Below are 21,001 nucleotides of genomic sequence, written 5' to 3'. Positions count from 1 at the left end.
GGGGGAATTTTCCAGGGGGTAATTATCCTAGAACTGACTCAGAGGTCTAAAGCCATACATCCTGTTAACCCTTTAGGCCTATATGAAATTGTCATTTTATTTCCATTCAAGTACTGCTGACATTAGGATGGATATGACTAAAACAAAAAAGCATGTGGAAGATGTATGTTGTACTGTGCATATTGCATGTATTGTATACATTATAATAGGGCTTATTGTGAATATCTGTGAGCATGGATACTTTCAATCCTTATTGCTCCTAAACAAAAAATATTATATCTCTGAAACTTTTATATGTTTTAGTGAACATGTCAGAGATTACATTTCATGAAAAATGTTGTCAAAGTTACGTGATCCACAAGGTCAATTTCAAGGTCAAATCTGAGGTCAAGAGGTCAAAGTACCCCAACATGTACGAATCTTCAAAATGGCGGCAGATTTGGAATCCTTATTGAATTCCCTTTCCAACAATACAAATTTTGAGAAGATTGACCCATTAGGTCCGAGATACAAGGGTTCAAAGGTAGGCCGCCACCCCCATTTTGAAAAAATCTCAAAATTTGGTGGGCCGTATCTCCCAAACCCCTCACCCGATTGACCTAAAATTTGGGATTTGGTGCTGTGAGATCACACTCAACAAGTTCACCAAGTTTCATCAAAATCAAAAATGGTCGGGTTAAGATTTTCAGATTTTTTGGGTGATTTGACATGGAATGACCCTAAGGCGCAATTAATCGCATCTGTTTATAAGACAGGACCCAGACGTGTAGTTTGTCAGTACCCGATGCTTTGATTCTAGGACTCTTACACCACTGACCAGTGACATTTGCTCACTGGTGAATTTCTCACGCTAACTGTTTAGTCGCCATGGATTCAAATCTAAGACCTCCCACAGTTTCTTTTAGAGATGCCATTTTTCAGGCCCTGTCAAGTTATTTTCGGACCATAGTTTAGGCTTTTTTGTGTACAAAATAGCTCATTCTAGGTGAATTTCAGGCCCTCTGATCATTTCTAACTGGCATCCCTGTGTCTTACATATGTACCGAACATGTGCCAAAATTTGACTACGGCGCCCTGTTTTGTTCCATTGTTCTGCTTAGGCAAGTAAAGGGTTCGTCTCATTCCTATCTCTAACCCTGTACCCCCAACCATTACAATCTTTGACCTGAACCAGCTTAAAATCCACTTGCAATGTGAGTTCTGACCTCAACCATATTTCGTGAAACAAGTCTAGAGCGAATGTCACCTGGCCAAAGTGTCTGCACAGACTACATTACATTACCCAAGTAGTGTCAAGAAGAGTTAAAAGGAAAGTCCACTTTATAATTTGTTGGCTCTGATAAAAGTAGAAAAATGGATCAGTGTTGGTTTGAGAAAACTCGTGAGAAATTAATGAATTGTAAAACTTATTATCAATGAAACAAAAATGGGCAACACTGACAGAACCTTTGAGCATAGATCCAATTCCATTTTCTTGGTTGCTGATGAAAGATTGGATCTATTTCATACTAAGTGTAAAAACCTGAGAATTGTATCTCGGACTATTCTCGGAGCATGTGTAAGTCAATACTCTTTAGAAAAGAAAGAAAATCATTAACTTTTTTGGAACAGAAACCGAAACGAGTCAGAAACTAAAAGGGCAGGTCCCAGAGATATCAATATGCTTTCGATTGAGAACAAAAAGTCATAACATATTCTTCTTGAGATTTTGCCCCAACTTTTCTGATCTATTTCCTTACATTTTCTGTTTGAATTTGCATAGACCAACATAATGTCAAGGTGGACTTGTCCTTAAGAAAGTGTGTGTGTGTGTGTGTGTTAGAGAGAGAGAGTGAGAAGAAGTAAACATGAAAGCTGTGAGATGTATGAAGGGTACTACCACTTGAAAAACACTGGATATACATACATTATGTATATTTTTCAGGCATAAGGCAAAGTTAAAGAGTCGGGAGGATAAGAAAGAATTGAAGAAAAGAGCGACTGTTGAAAGATATGAGAAGCATGGCGATTGTTGTTGTTGTTCTTGGGTTTTAAGGCTGACCAATCTAAAAAGATTATTTCTGCCTGGCTGGGCTGTTTTTTTTTTAGTTTTACATCACTGATGATTAGTTGGTGCTGTTTCTTTTCCTCTTCAGTGGGTATCATGTACTGTGCAGCTTCCGTTTATTCGATGGTGCGGGCGATGAAATATCAAGTTTAATTTATTCAATTCCATGTTGGCCAAACTCTGTATATAGAGGGCTCTGTTACTCGTAGCTACAATCGGCCATTTTTGTAATGTAATCAATTTTAATGCATACGTCATTGTGAAGTGCCTCGATACAATTTTTTCATTGACCTGTTAACGAATAAATGTACAGGGTGTACATGCAGGCGCGGATCCAGGATTTCTTAGGGGGGGGGGGCCCAAATTTGAAATTATGCGAGCCAAAAATTGGAACGTAATGGTGACCAGCAGTGACGTAATGCGGGGGGGGGGGGGGAGTGGGTGCAGGGAGGGGCGAGTTTCCCCCTCCCTCCTCCTCGAAACGCGATAGCTTTGACGTTTCATTAAATTATTAGAGAAAGAAGACGATTCATAGTACCATTCTCGTAAATAATCCTCTTCTGAATTCAGGTTCACCCCTCCCGCGCGAAGCGCGGAAACTTTTACGTTTCATTAAATAATTAGAGAAACAAGACGATTCGTTGTACAGTTCTCGACTCTTAATCCTCGTCTGAATACAGGTTGCCCTCTCCCGCGCGAAGCGCGGAAGCTTTAACGTTTCATTAAATCATTAGAGAAACAAGACGATTCGTTGTACATTTCTCGACTCTTAATCCTCGTCTGAATTCAGTTTTCCCCCTCCCGCGCGAAGCGCGGAAGGTTTTACGATTCATTAAATCATTAGAGAAACAAGACGATTCGTTGTACATTTCTCGACTCTTAATCCTCGTCTGAATTCAGTTGTCCCCCTCCCGCGCGAAGCGCGGAAGCTTTTACGATTCATTAAATCATTAGAGAAAGAAGACTATTCGTTGGACCGTTCTCGAAAATAATCCTCATCTGAATTCATTTTCACCGCCCCCCCCCCGGCCCCTCCTGCGCGAAGCGCGGAAGCTTTTACGATTCATTAAATCATTAGAGAAAGAAGACGATTCGTTGTACAGTTCTCGACTCTTAATCCTCGTCTGAATACAGGTTACCCCCTCCCGCGCGAAGCGCGGAAGCTTTTACGTTTCATTAAATCATTAGAGAAACAAGACGATTCGTTGTACATTTCTCGACTCTTAATCCTCGTCTGAATTCAGTTTTCCCCCTCCCGCGCGAAGCGCGAAATCTTTTACGATTCATTAAATCATTAGTGAAAGAAGACGATTCGTTGTACCGTTCTCGACTCTTAATTCTTGTCTAAATGTAGTCCCAACCCCCCAACCCCTCCTGCGCGAAGCGCGGAAGCTTTGACGTTTTATTAAATTATTAGAGAAAGAAGACGATTCGTTGTACCGTTCTCGAAAATAATCTTCGTCTGAATTCAGTTACCCCCCCCCCCCCTCCCGCGCGTAGCGCGGAAGCTTTTACGATTCATTAAATTATTAGAGAAAGAAGACGATTCGTTGTACCGTTCTCGAAAATAATCCTCGTCTGAATTCAGTTCCCCCCCTCCTGCGCGTAGCGCGGAAGCTTTTACGATTCATTAAATCATTAGAGAAAGAAGACAATTCGTTGTACCGTTCTCGACTCTTAATTCTTGTCTAAATTCAGTCCCCACCCCTCCCCCCCCCCCCCTCCTGCGCGAAGCGCGGAAGCTTTTACATTTCTTTAAATCTTTAGAGAAACAAGACGATTCGTTGTACCGTTCTCGAAGCTTAATCCTCGTCCGAGTTCAGTTTCCCCCCCTCCCGCGCGAAGCGCGGGGGCTTTTACGTTTCATTAAATTATTAGAGAAAGAAGACGATGCGTTGTACCGTTCTCTACACTAATTTGTCTGAATTGAATTTTAAAGATGTTCTTTGTCTGCTCCTTTTTCTTTCTACGTCCTCTTTCTTTTCTCTCCTCTTCTTTTTTAGGGGGGGGGGGGGGGGCGGTTATTGTTTGGGTACCGCCCCCACCGCCCCCCTGGCCCCTTTTACGATTCATTAAATCATTAGAGAAAGAAGACTATTCGTTGGACCGTTCTCGAAAATAATCCTCATCTGAATTCATTTTCACCGCCCCCCCCCCGGCCCCTCCTGCGCGAAGCGCGGAAGCTTTTACGATTCATTAAATCATTAGAGAAAGAAGACGATTCGTTGTACAGTTCTCGACTCTTAATCCTCGTCTGAATACAGGTTACCCCCTCCCGCGCGAAGCGCGGAAGCTTTTACGTTTCATAAATCATTAGAGAAACAAGACGATTCGTTGTACATTTCTCGACTCTTAATCCTCGTCTGAATTCAGTTTTCCCCCTCCCGCGCGAAGCGCGAAATCTTTTACGATTCATTAAATCATTAGTGAAAGAAGACGATTCGTTGTACCGTTCTCGACTCTTAATTCTTGTCTAAATGTAGTCCCAACCCCCAACCCCTCCTGCGCGAAGCGCGGAAGCTTTGACGTTTTATTAAATTATTAGAGAAAGAAGACGATTCGTTGTACCGTTCTCGAAAATAATCTTCGTCTGAATTCAGTTACCCCCCCCCCCCCCTCCCGCGCGTAGCGCGGAAGCTTTTACGATTCATTAAATTATTAGAGAAAGAAGACGATTCGTTGTACCGTTCTCGAAAATAATCCTCGTCTGAATTCAGTTCCCCCCCTCCTGCGCGTAGCGCGGAAGCTTTTACGATTCATTAAATCATTAGAGAAAGAAGACAATTCGTTGTACCGTTCTCGACTCTTAATTCTTGTCTAAATTCAGTCCCACCCCTCCCCCCCCCCCTCCTGCGCGAAGCGCGGAAGCTTTTACATTTCTTTAAATCTTTAGAGAAACAAGACGATTCGTTGTACCGTTCTCGAAGCTTAATCCTCGTCCGAGTTCAGTTTCCCCCCCTCCCGCGCGAAGCGCGGGGGCTTTTACGTTTCATTAAATTATTAGAGAAAGAAGACGATGCGTTGTACCGTTCTCTACACTAATCTTTGTCTGAATTTTAAAGATGTTCTTTGTCTGCTCCTTTTTCTTTCTACGTCCTCTTTCTTTTCTCTCCTCTTCTTTTTTAGGGGGGGGGGGGCGGTTTTGTTTGGGTTCCGCCCCCACCGCCCCCCTGGCTACGCGCCTGCGGTCAGATTAACACATTTTGATACCTTGTCCGACTCTGGAAGCTCAGACGTTTAAGGCAATAAATTACGGTCAGACAAGCATTCAGGGGCCCGCCTTAGGGCCCCTGGTGGGGTCGAGGCGGTGGAGCCCCCGGAAGCTCGGGGTTTTAGGCGTTTTAATTACGGTCAGATGAGCATTTTTTATAATCCTTATTATTTTGTCACACTGGCAGGACACTTAGGCGTGGGGTCAAGGGGACAAGCCCCCCAAAATCAGGGGTTTTAGGCATTAAATTACCGTCAACTGAGCATCGAAGGGCCCGTCTTAGGGCCCAAGGTGGAATCCTGGGGGCAGAGCCGGAAGCTCAGGGGTTTTAGGCGTTTATTTACGGTCAGATGAGCATTTTGTTATAATCCTTATTATTTTGTGTCACTGGCAGGACACTATTTGGCGTGGGATCCAGGGGGCGGAGCCCCCCACAATCAGGGGTTTTAGGCATTAAATAACCGTCAGATGAGCATCGAAGGGCCCACCTTAGGGCCCTAGGTGGAATCCAGGGGTAGATCCCCCGGAAGCTTAGGGGTTTTAGGCATTTAATCACGGTCAGATGATCATATTTTGATGCCTCTTTATTTGTTAACACTGGCAGTTAACTATTCTTTTTTCTTGCTCTCTTTTTTTTTTTTATTTCTCTTTAATATACTTTTTTTGTTAAAGTGTGGGGGGGGGGGGGGGGGGGCTCGAGGCTCCCGATTCCCGCCGTTCCTCGGGCCCTGACATGTAGGAATCTCAAGAATCATGTTTCTTGCCTGGCTGTAAATTTATCATTTGTCATTTTGTCATTTTCCAACAAACGCATAAAAAAGTATAATTTACTAAAAAGTGAGGAAAAATCTCGGAAATTATGTCATTTCAGCATTATTTGTAATCCACAATTATGGAATTAGAAAAAAACACGTTTGAATTTGATTTTCCCCAAGCCCCCCCCCTCTCTCTATCAGTACGCCAGTATCTCCTATTTTCCTTTTTTCTTTCCCTTTCCTTCCTTCTCTATTATTTTTTGATGGGGGGGGGGGGGGGGGGGGGGAACAGCCTGGGAGGCAAGGCCCTTTCGCCCCCCCCCCCGATCTCCTTCTTCTCCCTTTCTTTTCTTCTTCCTCTTCTTTCTTTCCCTTTCTCTCCTCTTTCCCTTTCCCTTCTTTTCTTTCTTCTCTCTTTTTTTTTTTTTTTTTTTTTTTGCCGGGGGGGGGGGGGGCCAAGGCCCGCTCGGCCCCCCCCTGGATCCGCGCCTGTGTACATGTATTTCGATAGTCAGAAAGCAAATTGCATACATAATTGTTGCGAGGAGGACAAAACATTATCACTTGTCCTATCTAACAACACGTATTGTATGCAATTCGCATTCTGAATATTGACATACATTAATTTGTAATATGTAAATGAAATAATTGTAGCAAGGCAGTTAACGATTTGTGCATTAAATTGTATTACATTACAAAATATATACCTATTTACAAAAAATATCCCTAGTATTGCAGTATTACAGCCGTCTGTAATGTGTTCCAGCCTCCAGGCGCGGATCCACGGGGGTGGGGGGGGGGAGGGCGAGCGGCCCTTGCCCCCCCCCCCCGGGGCCTAAAAAAGGACGCCCCCCCCCCCCCTGGCAAAAAATAAATTAACTAAATATTTAAAAAAAATTGTGACCAGAAATTTACCTTTTCTGCTCGAGCGAAATATCGGCCGGCACGATTTTAAAATTAAGCATACTAAATTTCAAATTGATTTCAAATTGGGGTCTCCCATCCCCCCCCCCCCCCCCCCTAAGAAATCCTGGATCCGCTGTTATTTACATACATACATGCATAAGCTTAAGTCTCTGATATACATCTTTTAAAATGTACTGCGATTTCTGAGGCAAATTTTAACAACGAAACAAGTTATACAAAAAAGAATAGTTCATTGAACGTGAGAGCAACATGAAAGTGTTATTTTCTTGAACTTTTTATCCAGTCAATTTCCCCTTTCCTTGATTCTGCCTTTTGTTTGGCCATCTTCCATGGATTTAATGAGGGAAGACCTGTAAAGTGAAAATATCCGGCTGTTGAGGTCGCTTCGCTTTAAACCAGCAAATCAAGTGAAAAAACAATGGTTTCAGAGGAAACATACGGGGCCGCCTGGTAAAATCCTTCAAAAAATCTATATTTTGTCAAAAGTTTGTGCCATACAATGAGGAGTTCATGGAGGTTGAGTATTATCATAATCATAACAAATCCTTCGATAAATTAAAAGTCATGAGGATAGCGGAACGCCCCCGGTAAATCCATTTGAACGCCATAATATTTTTCCAAGAAAAAAGAATATCCTGTATAGGAAAAATAATGTTATCGTTTTGTAATAAACCTCTACCACTAATGCTTCCAAAGCTCTGCAGACAGTCAATGCCAAAATCAAATTGTTATTACATCCGTACGAGTCATTCTGTCTACTGTATTTTGGTCGAATTTACATTATCCTATATTGAGTATATGATGACAAAGTTAACATGTGTCTATATCAATAGGCATTGGGGCGGAGGGGGGGGGGCGCACACCCGCCTTGTGCCCCATTTAACTTGAAGACCCATTTCCATAAATTAGGTACATCTCCAAATGAATGAACCTCCAATTTCATATTTTTTACACAAAAGGCTCCTGGAGATTTCTTAATCTACTTTTGACTCGTCTAACGTTTTTCAAATTAAATTCTCATAAACTGTTTCTTTCTTTGATCACCTCCTCTTTAGTTTACCTTTAAAAAAATGATTTTACAAATCTGCAACTTGTTTATAATACATGACTTTACAGTATTATTAAAAACGTAACATATATCTTAATGCAGTAGGTAGCTGCATGTATCTGCTATGTGGGTCAGCATACATCTTAAATCCAGTCTGCACTAGTTTGGCCAAGGGGATTAGACCTCTCTGCAAGGTCACTGATAGTTGGTTATCCCATCGAACCAGCTCTCAATCAACATAAGAAAAAAGGGATCATGGGGGACCAATGGTCACCGATTAGGCATTGTTTGCTATTTAAAGGCGCATGTAGCTATAAGTAGTGCAGTGGGGCTTTAAGGTACGGTGATTCTCGTGATTCGTCCATGCATGACATGATATATAATAAGGAAATGACAGGAAATCATGTAGAAAGTCCGTCAATTGGGAATTATGATTAAGAGTGACTAGGTTTAGTGTCTTCTAAGTTCTAGACCGGAGCATGGTGAGACGAAAATGACTGGGAGAGATACATTGAGGTATGTATGGATGAAGAGGAAGATAAAGAGACAGAGAGAGCATGAATGTGGAGTAGGGAGGGAGGGAGGGAGGGAGAGATACATGGGGAGATGGGGGGGGGCAGTGAAAAGGGAAAGGAATGGTGAAAGTGAAGTGCAAGGAAGCAGGAAGAAGGAAAAAGAGAATAGACAGAGAGAGAGAAAGAGAGAGGGATAATGAGAGAGAGAGAGGGAGAGAGACAGACAGACAGACAGACAGAGATAGAGAGGAAAGATCAAAAAATGAATTTAGGTCAAAGCTGTTTGCAATCACTCAATATTACAAGGGATCTGTTTATCCCATCGACAGACAAAAACAGTCAAAACATGTCAATTTGTACCCTTCAATTTGTCTAAATCGGAAAATTTGCGTGGATAGTCCACAAAAAGTTTTCGGCCGTGAGAGAATCACTTCACCCTCCTCTTTCTCTCTCTTAAATTATAACAGTGTAAGTGTCTGTCTCCCGGCCCCCGGCCCCCGACCCCCCCTCTCTCTCTCTCTCTCTCTCTCTCTCTCTCTCTCTCTAAGTTCCGCTCTCAGTCTCTTTCTTCGTCTTAATTCTTGTATAATCTCTCCTTTCTCTCATTCTTGTTTGTCCCTCTATGTATCTTTCTCTCTCCCTCTCTCTATCTCTCTATCTCTCTCTCTCCTTCTATCTCTCACTCACTCTCTCTCTCTCTCTCTCTCTCTCTCTCTCTCTCTCTCTCTCTCTCTCTCCTTCTCCTACTCGTTCTACCCATCTGTCCGTTTTACTGCTCTCGATTTAATTTCCTTTCTTACTCCCCTCGCTCTCCCCGTTTTACTTGAAATTTTACTATAAGCAAGCAAATTCGAGCACTCTATTGTAAAAAAGTTCAAATTGTTTCCTTTATCTACTGAGTGGTATTTATGGTATTACTCAATGTTTACATCCAAACCGTCAAATGATCTATTCAGATATTGAAAGATTTGGAATTCAAACAATGGCAGGTCAAAGGAAAGGGAAATAATTTAGGTAGCAACACTCAATATTTATCTACAATGATAAGATTTGGTGTGAATTACTGTATGTGATTTTCAAACTCGGCATGGTGAGGAAATGGTGACCTCAATTCTCTAACAGCTCTCCTATAATGTAGGGTTTTACGGTCAGTTTTTTATGGATCATGTACTATATCTTGGGTAGTATATATATAATATAAAACTTTATAACGCCTCAGATAGCATACTTTTTTGCTATTCAGGGCGTCGGAAAAAAAGATTAAGGGGGGGGGGGGTGATAGGAGCCGAAGATATTTGATTATATCAAGCAATGAATTAAAGGGGTAATAATACAAAAAGTTATCCTCAGTAATGATTAGAGATGTTTAATTGAATTCACTCTTTCTCCCTCCCCTCTCCCCCCCCCCCCCCCCTCTCTCTCTCTCTCTCCCCTCTCTCTCTCTCTCTCTCTCTCCCTCCCTCCCCCTCTCTCTCTCTCCCTTCCTCTCTCCCTTCCATCCCCTCTCACTCTCTTTTGGAAGGTGTACAATATCACGCATCTAACACTAATACTAACACTAATCTTAACTCTAATCCTAAGACTAACCCTAATCTAAAAACAAAGTACTTAGGGGGAGGAGCAGTACTGCGGAGGGAAAAGGGTTGGGGGTGTCGGTTCCAAGGAGCAAGGCTGGCATTATTTTATTATTTTGCCACCTCCCTAATATATTTTTTAATTTAATATCCAATTACCAACTTCATATCCTATTTGGAGCATTACAAACCTATACGATAATGCCACACACCCCCCCCCCCCCCATCACCAGCCCCCAAATCCGCAACTCGACGGACGCTACTGGTATAGTACCTGTTGCTAAACTGTTTATATATTGACGTCACTGAATGTCAACCTCACCAATACATCCTCGTCCAATTTCAAAACAAATCCTTTTCTTTATAATGCATATACATATTTCACACAAAATGCCTTATTGATGTTCAGTTTGCATCAGGTGATATCTTCCATTGTTGTGGGTTAACCGTGTTGAATAGATCGATGTTCTACACACCTTGATTTTAATTGAATGGAATGACTCACTGCACACATGTAGAACATTCATGATTAGTAATCATTGCACGGTGCTGATCATTGAAGAGAAGTATATTGAGAGAGAGAGAGAGAGAGAGAGAGAGAGAGAGAGAGAGAGAGAGAGAGAGAGAGAGAGAGAGAGAGAGAGAGAGAGAAGAGAGGGAGATAGAGAGATATATATAAAATGAGAGACATGTCAGATTGATTGAGAGAAACACATTTGGATTCAGGCTGTGGTGAGAAATAGACAGAGAAAGACAGAGAGAATGAAGAGAGAGAGAGAGAGAGAGAGAGAGAGAGAGAGAGAGAGAGAGAGAGAGAGAGAGAGAGAGAGAGAGAGAGAGAGAGAGAGAGAGATAAATATAAGAGAGAGAGAGAGATTGATAAAAACACGTTTGGATTCAAATTGAGGAAAGTGGAGAGAAATAGACAGAGAAAGACAGAGAGAGATAGAGCGAGAGAGAAAGAGAGAGAGAAGGGGGGACAGACATACAGACAAGTGAGAGGGAGAGAGAGAGAGAGAGAGAGAGAGAGAGAGAGAGAGAGAGAGAGAGAGAGAGAGAGAGAGAGAGAGAGAGAGAGAGAGAGAGAGAGAGAGATAGAGAGAGAGAGAGAGAAATTAAAACATTTCTTCTTCTCGCATTGCTTGTAATCACATGAATTGGATTAATGATAATAATTGGGATTAAGAAATAGTAGCAGTCTCATCCTGCTTACATAATATACTGCTAGGAATAGGTCGGACTTAAGACGTTTATTCCACACTTGTCACCTAGTTAATCTAGGCTTAATCCAATATAACTTACCTTAATGCCAGCCTTGTGGGTAAGATCAATGATTAATCTCGACTCGTCATCAGTTTGTGAAATGTATGTACATTGTGCGTACATGGCATGTGGTACATTAGAATCGTGGACGCCCATACTGAGCATTGGCGTAGCCCGGGAAATATGGGGGCCTGTTTAAGTCTGCCCCTACAAATTTCCAGCGCCCATGGACCATGGAGCTGAGAGTCTTATGGTTCAGCATGCTGCGTCCCCTTGAGTTGGAGGGTGACAAGACTCATGTGTTGAAGTCAAGTCCTAAGAACCAAGTCCAAGTCCAAGTCCAACAACTACAACATAACTGCAGCACTACGACACTGATAAAAAGGCACCCCAAGATTGTGACGGTCTCCTTTTCTTTTACTTTGTAATCGTGTGAAGAGGCGCCCCTCAGCACCACCAGAGAGAAAGAAAAAAATCATCTCCAGATTCTAAGTTGCCCTCATGAATACTTTGGAAAACGTGCAAACATTGAAAATAATAAGATAATGATTTGATACTTACTGCATAAGCTCTGAAACCCATTAAGATAATTATTACGGTTACCCCATCCACGTATATAAACGATGACTCCCTCCCCCTATAGCCATCACAATTTTGTGAATGACGTAAATAATTTGTGGGCCACAGTTTTTTTGTTGGTGGGGGGGGGGGGGCTTGGGGCACATCCGACCCATGCCCCTTTATACAACCACACTGTTGCGCCTTAAATACGCAATCCCAAATTGTGCCCCCACTCTCCGAAATATTCAATTGAAAGGGTATCTAAAATCGTAATGCCAACGGAACTGAACCTCCTCCCATTTATTTGAAAAAAAACTCCTTAATCTGCCCCCTTGTTCAATTACTCTAGAAGATTACGGAGCAAATTAATGTCTTTCTGTCACATTTTTGGTCAACCCTGAAACGCCCACACGTCTGTCGCATAATTACGTAATAATGCAACAGACATGTCGACACAACGAACAGACGTTTTGCGTTCACAGCAAAAGTGCACTCACTGGGCGACACTAGGGCGATGTACAAATTATAACATATGATATAAACATCACCAGCCCCCCGCCCCCCCCCCCAGTCAGTGTTATTTAGGGTACGCATATGCGTGTTCCAACCGACCCCCCCCCCCCCTTTTCACCAAAAGTCCGGTGTGTAAAGTCAATACGGCTCGACCTTTTTCTTTTGTTACGAAAAGGACATTTTGGCAACACGCATGGGGTCCGTCCGTTCTCGGAGTGGGGGGGGGGGGCGGGACCAGCCCCTAGCAAAAGACTTTTCCTGTACGCCCATGATCGTTATAGTTTGATCTTTATAGTTATTATTATGCTCACTTTTACTCTCCAATGGTGAAAGTTTCCAGTCGGATTCAGCCTTCAGTCCTATAAAGACAGCACATCTCATTTAAACATTAAAGGCATCGTTTAACTCTGAGATGCATGGCTTTATACGTGTTATCAGTGTTTTGTGATATGGTGTAATATTGAAACCCTAAAAAAAAATCGCGCTTCAAAATTTTCAAGAAGTGCCTCAAAAAAGTAAGAAACTTTGAGTGACCGTTTTTACCATACTCGTTTTCCCCAATAGAATAAGTGTTATGAAAACCGTTAGGAAAACGCAAAATTTGATTTTTAATTTAAAAAAAAGAAAAAGAAAATCCATTTCAAAATGATCAAGAAGTGACTTGAAAGAAAGGGGTTCCTGACTGACCTAAAGCCAGGTTTATAACTATCTTTGCAGCATGAGCTAAATCCAGAATTTTGTTTCAGAATCTGAGACAAAGGTACCGGATCCCTAAGCATGATGACAAGCCTCGACAGCACGACCCATGCAATTAGCACCTTCGAATTATATTGATTTATTTATAGACGACATGAATAATTGTTTAGCCCAGGGTGTTGTCTGCAACCTTTATAAGATATTTCCTGCGGCTATGAGCGTCTCTCATAAGAGTGATGGGCTAGGAAAGAAAATGTTATCAAAATACTTGAAATCGAATTAAGTGGATTCTCAAATGATTAAGGATGACAAATGCAGTTTAGTGATGTGGACCTCGTGAGTAATGAGCGTATGTTCATGTTTATTGTATCAAGGGTTTATTCACTCAACTCTCAATCCAAGGGCCGAGGGTTCGAATCCCCAGCCCGCGTCACTAATGTCCTTTGGCAAAGCGTTAATCCAAATTTGCCATCCTACACTCAGGTGTTGAATGGGTTCTCGGTAAGATGCAAACGTCATTGTTGGTAGCTCAGCCTAGTGAGCGTCTTTTAAATGCCGCCTGGTGGGCAAGTTACTCAGGGAGTGGAGAATGTGAATATATTTTACGAGGGTAAGCACGATTCCGATGACCGAGGTAATACTATAATATGTTAAATGCTTCGTCCTCGATTAATTAAGCGTTATATGAACCTAGAATATTATTAATGATTGTACTAATTGAGTTTTTATTTATATGCATTCACTAATTTTATTTCTACCCCTGCTAGCTTCCATTTAGCCTACTGCCTATAGTCTCACTGTGACAGTATTTCATTGGGAACATTCTTCTTATAACATTGGCGTAGCGTGGGTCCTGCTATTCATTGAGGGGGCACTGGTGTCATTGGGAAGGGGGAGGGGCGCACATGCCTTACTATTCGATTAAATTCATAGAAGGAATCATCTACGGAGAGTTTCGAAGGGATCATAATTAATTTGTTATCGTCACGTTGCCTTCCCTTATCTTTCCTTCTCCCTCTTGTATTCGTCGCCGTGAGATTGGAGAGGGGAAGGGGGGGGGGGGGATACGTGCAAAAATTCATCCCATGGATACACCATTGTCTGAAAGTCACGACATAACAGCACGTATTATGTAGTCTTTATCCTTGCTTAAACCCCCTTCCCACATCACTCAACCCCAGAACATTATATCCTTCATCAAAACGGAACGATGGGCTTCGCCGCAACCCTGGTAAAGTCTCTAAGAATGTTGTTAAACAATATACCGATGTCATGTACGGCAGGAGCCAGCATCCTTGATTACGAGTGGGACTGTAGCCAATTTACCAGGCATCCAATGCTTTATTGATTAAAGCAATAGACTACCGTCGTCTCAAATGAAAGATAATAGGTTAATTTGGTACAAATTTACATTGCAAGGCTACTGATGCGGGTATTGTGCATTATGACTGTATTAAAAATCTAAGGAAGGTACATCGAGTTTCAATCAATCTAACATGATCAAACAATGGCTTTTCTTCCCATTTGATACATATTTTGACTAAGATTGAATTATTCAAATTCATACTAATTTGGAAGAATCTGTTCTCATTTTACTAGTAGCTGAAGGGGGTGGGTGATATAAGTGAGGAAACACACCTTCATTATGATTTTGTTAAGATTGCTTATAACCTTTATTCTTTTTTTTTCACAAGAAAATAATATTTTGGGGGATTATTCAATTTTTCATTTTCACCCCCTCTCTCCGTATCCCCCCCCCCCCTCTCTCTCTCTCTCTCTCTCTCTCTCTCTCTCTCTCTCTCTCTCTCTCTCTCTCTCTCTCTCCCTCCCTCTCTCTCTTTCTCTTGGGGGAGTCCATGCAACCATGCATACATATGCTAATGAGGTCCAGCCCCTACCACCTTCCATCGCATATTGCCCCTTCTCATTTATTGTATGGACTGAATACCTCCAAGCATGTAGGATCCATCCTCCAAGCAACTCATGTTCTCTCCTCGTCATCATCTCATCTCATCGGTTATCCATCTCATCACCATAGGCAACAACATCCTGGAAGGCATCAATCAATAACTAGTCATCATCATCACCATCATCTGTGAAGACATTCGCCTTCTGGCATGCCAGGGTTCATGTTCTCCAAAAACAAGTGACTATTTTTTCCCCCAGCGTCTTACTCATGTTCTACAATCTTGATACAACATATGGTTTCTTCATGGTCATACAGGTAGCGGGTTGTTCATCAATTAAGAGGGTGAATTGCCGTTTGGTCCATCCAGTTCGTCTACTACCCAATTAGTCTATTGCCATATGGTCTACATCCAGTCGGTCTACTATCCACACCCACATTGTCTAATAATAATTTCGTCTACTTATCATTTGGTCTAATGGCCATTTAGACTAATAGTCATTTGGTCTAATTTCCGTTTGGTCTAATCTCCAATAGGTCTACTACCTATTCGGTCTATTACTCATTTAGTCTAATTTGGAAATGCACGAGACACCCACTCGCCCCCTCGCCCCCTCCCGCCCCTGACGCCCTATTCGCGTCTTTCTAGTGACTCAAAACTTACGTAACAACTGTATTTTATTTTTGCAATTCTAAGAATGATTTATAGCGACCGGTTGTATCATTATAATCACGATTAAGTTTAAGATGCAATATAAATGTATCAGTTCCATATTGGTGACCCCCCCCCCCCCCTCCTCCCTATCTTACCCTCTACCCCCCCCCCCCTTCTGTCTCTCTCTCTCTCTCTCAGATTCACATTCACATTCAAGGAGTAGGGAACTGAGTGTGTATAATTTATTGAGACACGGTCTCTTGAATATCTCTCACCCCCCCCTCTCTCTCTCTCTTTATCTCTCTCTCTCTCTCTCTCTCTCTCTCTCTCTCTCTCTCCCCCTCTCTCCCCTCTCTCTCTCTCTCTCTCTCTCTCTCTCCCTCTCTCTCTCTCTCATCCTCTACCTCCCCATCTCTCTCTCTCTCTCTCTCTTGTTCATCATCTTTATGCCAATCGAGGGATTTGTTTTTTCCTATTAATATTCACACTTGCGTATCTCTTCAGAAGGTTAATAAACCATGACGAGACAACCGGCATGTATTCATCATTCTCGTTCAATGCTGATGACCGACCGTTGCATATTTTGAGGTAACGATGATATTTCCCAAGCGATCTGAATGAGGATAATCATCTCACGTGTTGCCTATAAATTGTCTTAGATAACAAAGTACGTGCGACGATTATCTCTGATAAACATGAATTGTCTTGAAATCTTAAGATAAAATGAAATTATCTAAAGTTTATTTTTGTCTTCATCAAACAAGAACAGATTTCCTTGCTCTTCATTTTATGTAAGGCCTACTATGACCTCATTTGGTTCATAGGCCTCGACTGGTACACATTAAGCACTAAACAAGATTTGTTGTAATAATTATGGCCCTCTTTGTATCTGTTTTGTTTTAACATTATTGTGCTAATATCATGGTTTATCTTATATCGTTTGTTATCATAAAGTTACGCCATGTGTCTTGATGTAGTTATAAACAGGATATTGCTATATTTCAAAGATGAACCAACTTGATATCAGGATGGACTTCCACTTTATTGTAGAAATGGGAGAATTGCTATTTTTCTTTGCTTGATCAGTCACTCGTTTGTTTAAACGTGTAGTTCTTCTCATTCCGATATTTTTTCTTTTAAAAATAAAATCTGTATTTCCTCATAAATTCTTATTCATACCAGATCCCTGATCGCTTTTCGAAAGCTTTCAACATGTTGAAGGCCCTTTAAAGGTAATAGGCCTACAAAGTTTTGGGAAATTTTGAAAATTGGGTGGATAGTGAATCTGTACAATTTTCATATATTTGGATGCCCCTGTGGATGTATTATAAGCACTACAAAAAATAGCCCCTAAAACACTTCTGTTTTCGAGAAAAATTGAATATAAGAATTTACCGGTGCTCCCGGTAAATTTTGATAGATTTCAAATAGCGCCTATGGCCGTACAATGGTAGCTGCGACCATGAAAATCTCAGAATATGTAGTTGTGATATATAATCTCCAAACGGGAATAGCTAATTGGTCGATTTTAGTCAAGAAACATTGTTTCATAGCTAAATTAATATCTTGACCTTGAGAGGGAGCTATAAAGCATAAAGAGTTTATTAGTTATAATTTCATAACTTCAGACTCGATTTCAACCGCGACAACGATCAATGAATATTGTAGGAACGCATATGCTTCCAATATTTTAATGTGAACCGAATTCATGACCCCATACCAAAACTTTGTAATACCTTTAATATACAAAACACATAAAATATTGTTATATAACAACACATAACAAATTAAGATAATTATTGATGCAAAGTGCATAATCGTCGATGCTGGTATATAGGCCTATAGTTTATTCTCTTCTTCCCATCTTCTTCTTCTTCGTCGTCAATAGTTGTTTAAATGCCCTTGTTTGGTATGTCTCTCATAAACATGAAGTAATGGACAAATGATTGGTATGAAGCATAACTTCATTTCAAAATATACGTTAAGATTTTATCAAATAAGAGCGATGCTTATCAGATTAAGCCAACATTGCATGCGTCATTACCAATAATAACACAACATATTACTGTGTACCTCTACAATGAATAGGAGTCCCATAATTTGGATAGATGGGGAGGTTTTATCTCCCTGTGGTCATTATAAACAGAGGCATTTCGTTTATTCTTTTATTTTGTATCTGGCGTGCTATTCTCGGGGCTATTCCCAAACTCTCCGTGTTGTGAATGAAAGCATTTGAGAAGGGGTTGCATGCCGGGTTTGGCACGCGCTCGAGCTCGCCTACTCCAGGGAGAGCCCCAGGGGTGCTAGACAGTCGCGCGCCTAGCTCACTCGGATTCAAGGGGATGAAAGAAAATGGAAAGGAATAAAGGGAAAGAAGGGTTGAGAGAGAGAGAGAAAGGGAGAGAGAGAGACAGAGAGAGAGAGAGAGAGAGAGACAGAGAGAGAGGGAGAGAGACAGAGAGAGAAATGGGGGGGGGGGGGGGGGGGGGTGGGGGGACAAACATAGGGAGGAAAGTAGAGGGGGGCACTTTTTAGCTTGAAGTATAACCGCATAGCAAAAAAAACTTTGCCATCTTCTCTTTGCATCACTCGGATTCAAGGGGCTAAAAGAAAACGGAACGGAATAAAGGGAAAGAAGGGTTGAGAGAGAGAGAGAAAGGGAGAGAGAGAGACAGAGAGAGAGAGAGAGAGAGAGACAGAGAGAGAGGGAGAGAGACAGAGAGAGAAATGGGGGGGGGGGGGGGTGGGGGGACAAACATAGGGAGGAAAGTAGAGGGGGGCACTTTTTAGCTTGAAGTATAACCGCATAGCAAAAAAAACTTTGCCATCTTCTCTTTGCATCACTCGGATTCAAGGGGCTAAAAGAAAACGGAACGGAATAAAGGGAAAGACGTGTTAAGGAGCGATGGAAGAGAGAGAGAGAGAGAGAGAGAGAGAGAGAGTGGGGGAGGGAGAGGAGAGAGGAGGAGAAGGGGGGGGGGGAGAAAAAGACAAACATGGGAGGAAAATGGGAAGGGGGCACTTTCTAGCTTGAAGAATATTATAACCGCATAGCAAAAAAAACTTTGTCTTTTCTCTTTGCATCCTTTGAACGTGAGAAGTATGAAATGATTATTGTAAAATCTAAATTTCATATAAGAACTCACACTTTGTAAACTTCCTTTGTAACACTTTACTTGCACTTTAGGGTATACTCCATCACGTTCGGTAGCAGATTGATGCTATCATTATACTGCAAGCAATCTGTCACGCACAGGCGCTCAACACCACTGATGTGCCAAACAATTTTTGCCTGTGGGAGATTCCGAAGCTGTCATACCTATCATGTTGAAAGATTAATTTGGAGGAACAGAAATATTAGAGAAGTGTTGGCATTTTTTCACTACTTTAATCAAAAGTATCATGATTATACACAGGTAAAGCTTTGGTCACAAATCAGAGCAGCGACCGACCGATCACTAGCCTGCTCGGTCGCTGCTGGAATTAAGCATCGCCCAGCAGTTAGGTCGGTGCCCGGGCGGCGACCGCCCAGGCACCGAGCGTATTTTGGGCGGCGAGTGAAAAATGAGCAGGCGCCGCCCAAATTTTAACTCCGCGCTAAAACTTCAGCGGCGACCGAGCGATGCCCTAAAAACGAGCGGTGCCTGGGCGACCGCCGCTCGGTGGCCGGGCAGCCGCCGGGCAGAATTGGTTAAAAACTCGCCGCTCGGCCGCCGAGCAGGCTACTTTTGAGTAATGTGACCATAGCATTAGGTGTGAAAAAGGGATAAATAAACAAAATTGTTTATAATATATTTTCTCCTCTCGTCACTGATTTATCTTATTTTAGATTGGTTCATGAACAGTTTTTTTTTTTTTAATGATTATTGCTGATCATCGTCTTCGTTGTTTCTGCTACTATTGCCGTTGGTTTTGATGTTGCTGTTTCTGTCGCTGTTGCCGTTGGTGTTGATGATATTGTTGCTGATGTTGATGTCGTTGATGCTACTTCTGTTGTCGTTGGTGTTGCTGTTGATCAGGCTGCTGTTGTCATTGATCAGTACTGTTGCTGTCATTTTTTGCTGTTTCGGTTGCAGTTGGTGTTGTTGTTGTTATTATTATTTTTTAAATCATCTTCTTCAGGGGAGAGGGGAGGTAATAGTTATTGATAGACAGAATAGGAATAAATATAATTCAAAACAACCCATTCCATTGTACAAAAAAAGGTCTACTAGCCCAATACTCGTGTGTATGGGATGTGGACAATCTTCCGATGGTCGATGTAACATGACAGTTTGTTTAAATATGTTTACAGTTATTTCAAAAATACTGTTCATCATTATTTCTATCTGACCACAATCACGTAAACTGACCACAAACTGTATTTCGGTTACTTGCATGATTTAATGGGTAAACTTGCTAACATCCAAAGGAATTTAGATGTGGCTACGCAACACCGGACTTCCATGGAGAAATAATAGATTTGTTGGATAAACAACTCGCGTTGTGTAAACATTCCATTATTTCAGTGCATAAACATTTAACTCTAAAAATATCATAACATGTGAAGGTCATTGGAATTATCTGGCAAAAACAATGCTGTTGATGATGTTGCAAAAATATGGTATTAGAAGGTCACATTTTGCTTTGATGTTCCCATCATTATTATGGGCACAAAGTGTCCTGATCCCGAGCTGATCCAACTAACTGTTTGTAGTTTTTAAAGGGGCTGATACCGTCATGTACAGTATAGCAGGAGTTCAATACGATTATGAAAAAAATATGAATAAACTGACATTCGCCTTATTATTATTATATATAGGCCTATCAATCATGGTGAAATTCATATCCATGTAAATATTAATACACGGCACATAAACATTTCATGTAAGTCACATTACTAATGGAGTTAGCATGGTTAAGAGCTTGGGGAAGTGGTATTTCCTCGTATCAAGCGGCATATCCATAAATTGTAAAGGGAAGGGGGGTGGTTGACTTGATAGCACACGAAGGAGGGGAACTGGAGATAATGATCAATAATAATAATAATAATAATAATGATAATGAATTAATAATGATAATATATACTAAATTAATAATGATAATAACAATAATAATAATGATGATAATAATAATAATAATAATAATAATAATAATAATAATAATAATAATAATAATAATGATAATAATAATAATAATAATAAAGATAATAATAATTATAAAAATAATAATGATAATACAGCCATTAATTATTAACAACATGTCCACCTCATTGGCGCTCAAGACGCTTACAAGATTACTTACAAAAACACTCTGGAAAGCTTTCGTACTACATAATGCAGTATGATAAT

This window comes from Strongylocentrotus purpuratus, unplaced genomic scaffold (assembly GCF_000002235.5).
Source record: "Strongylocentrotus purpuratus isolate Spur 01 unplaced genomic scaffold, Spur_5.0 spur5_scaffold_17, whole genome shotgun sequence".
Taxonomy (NCBI): domain Eukaryota; kingdom Metazoa; phylum Echinodermata; class Echinoidea; order Camarodonta; family Strongylocentrotidae; genus Strongylocentrotus; species Strongylocentrotus purpuratus.
The sequence above is the reverse complement of the archived record's forward strand: the minus strand, read 5'-3'. Positions refer to the sequence as shown.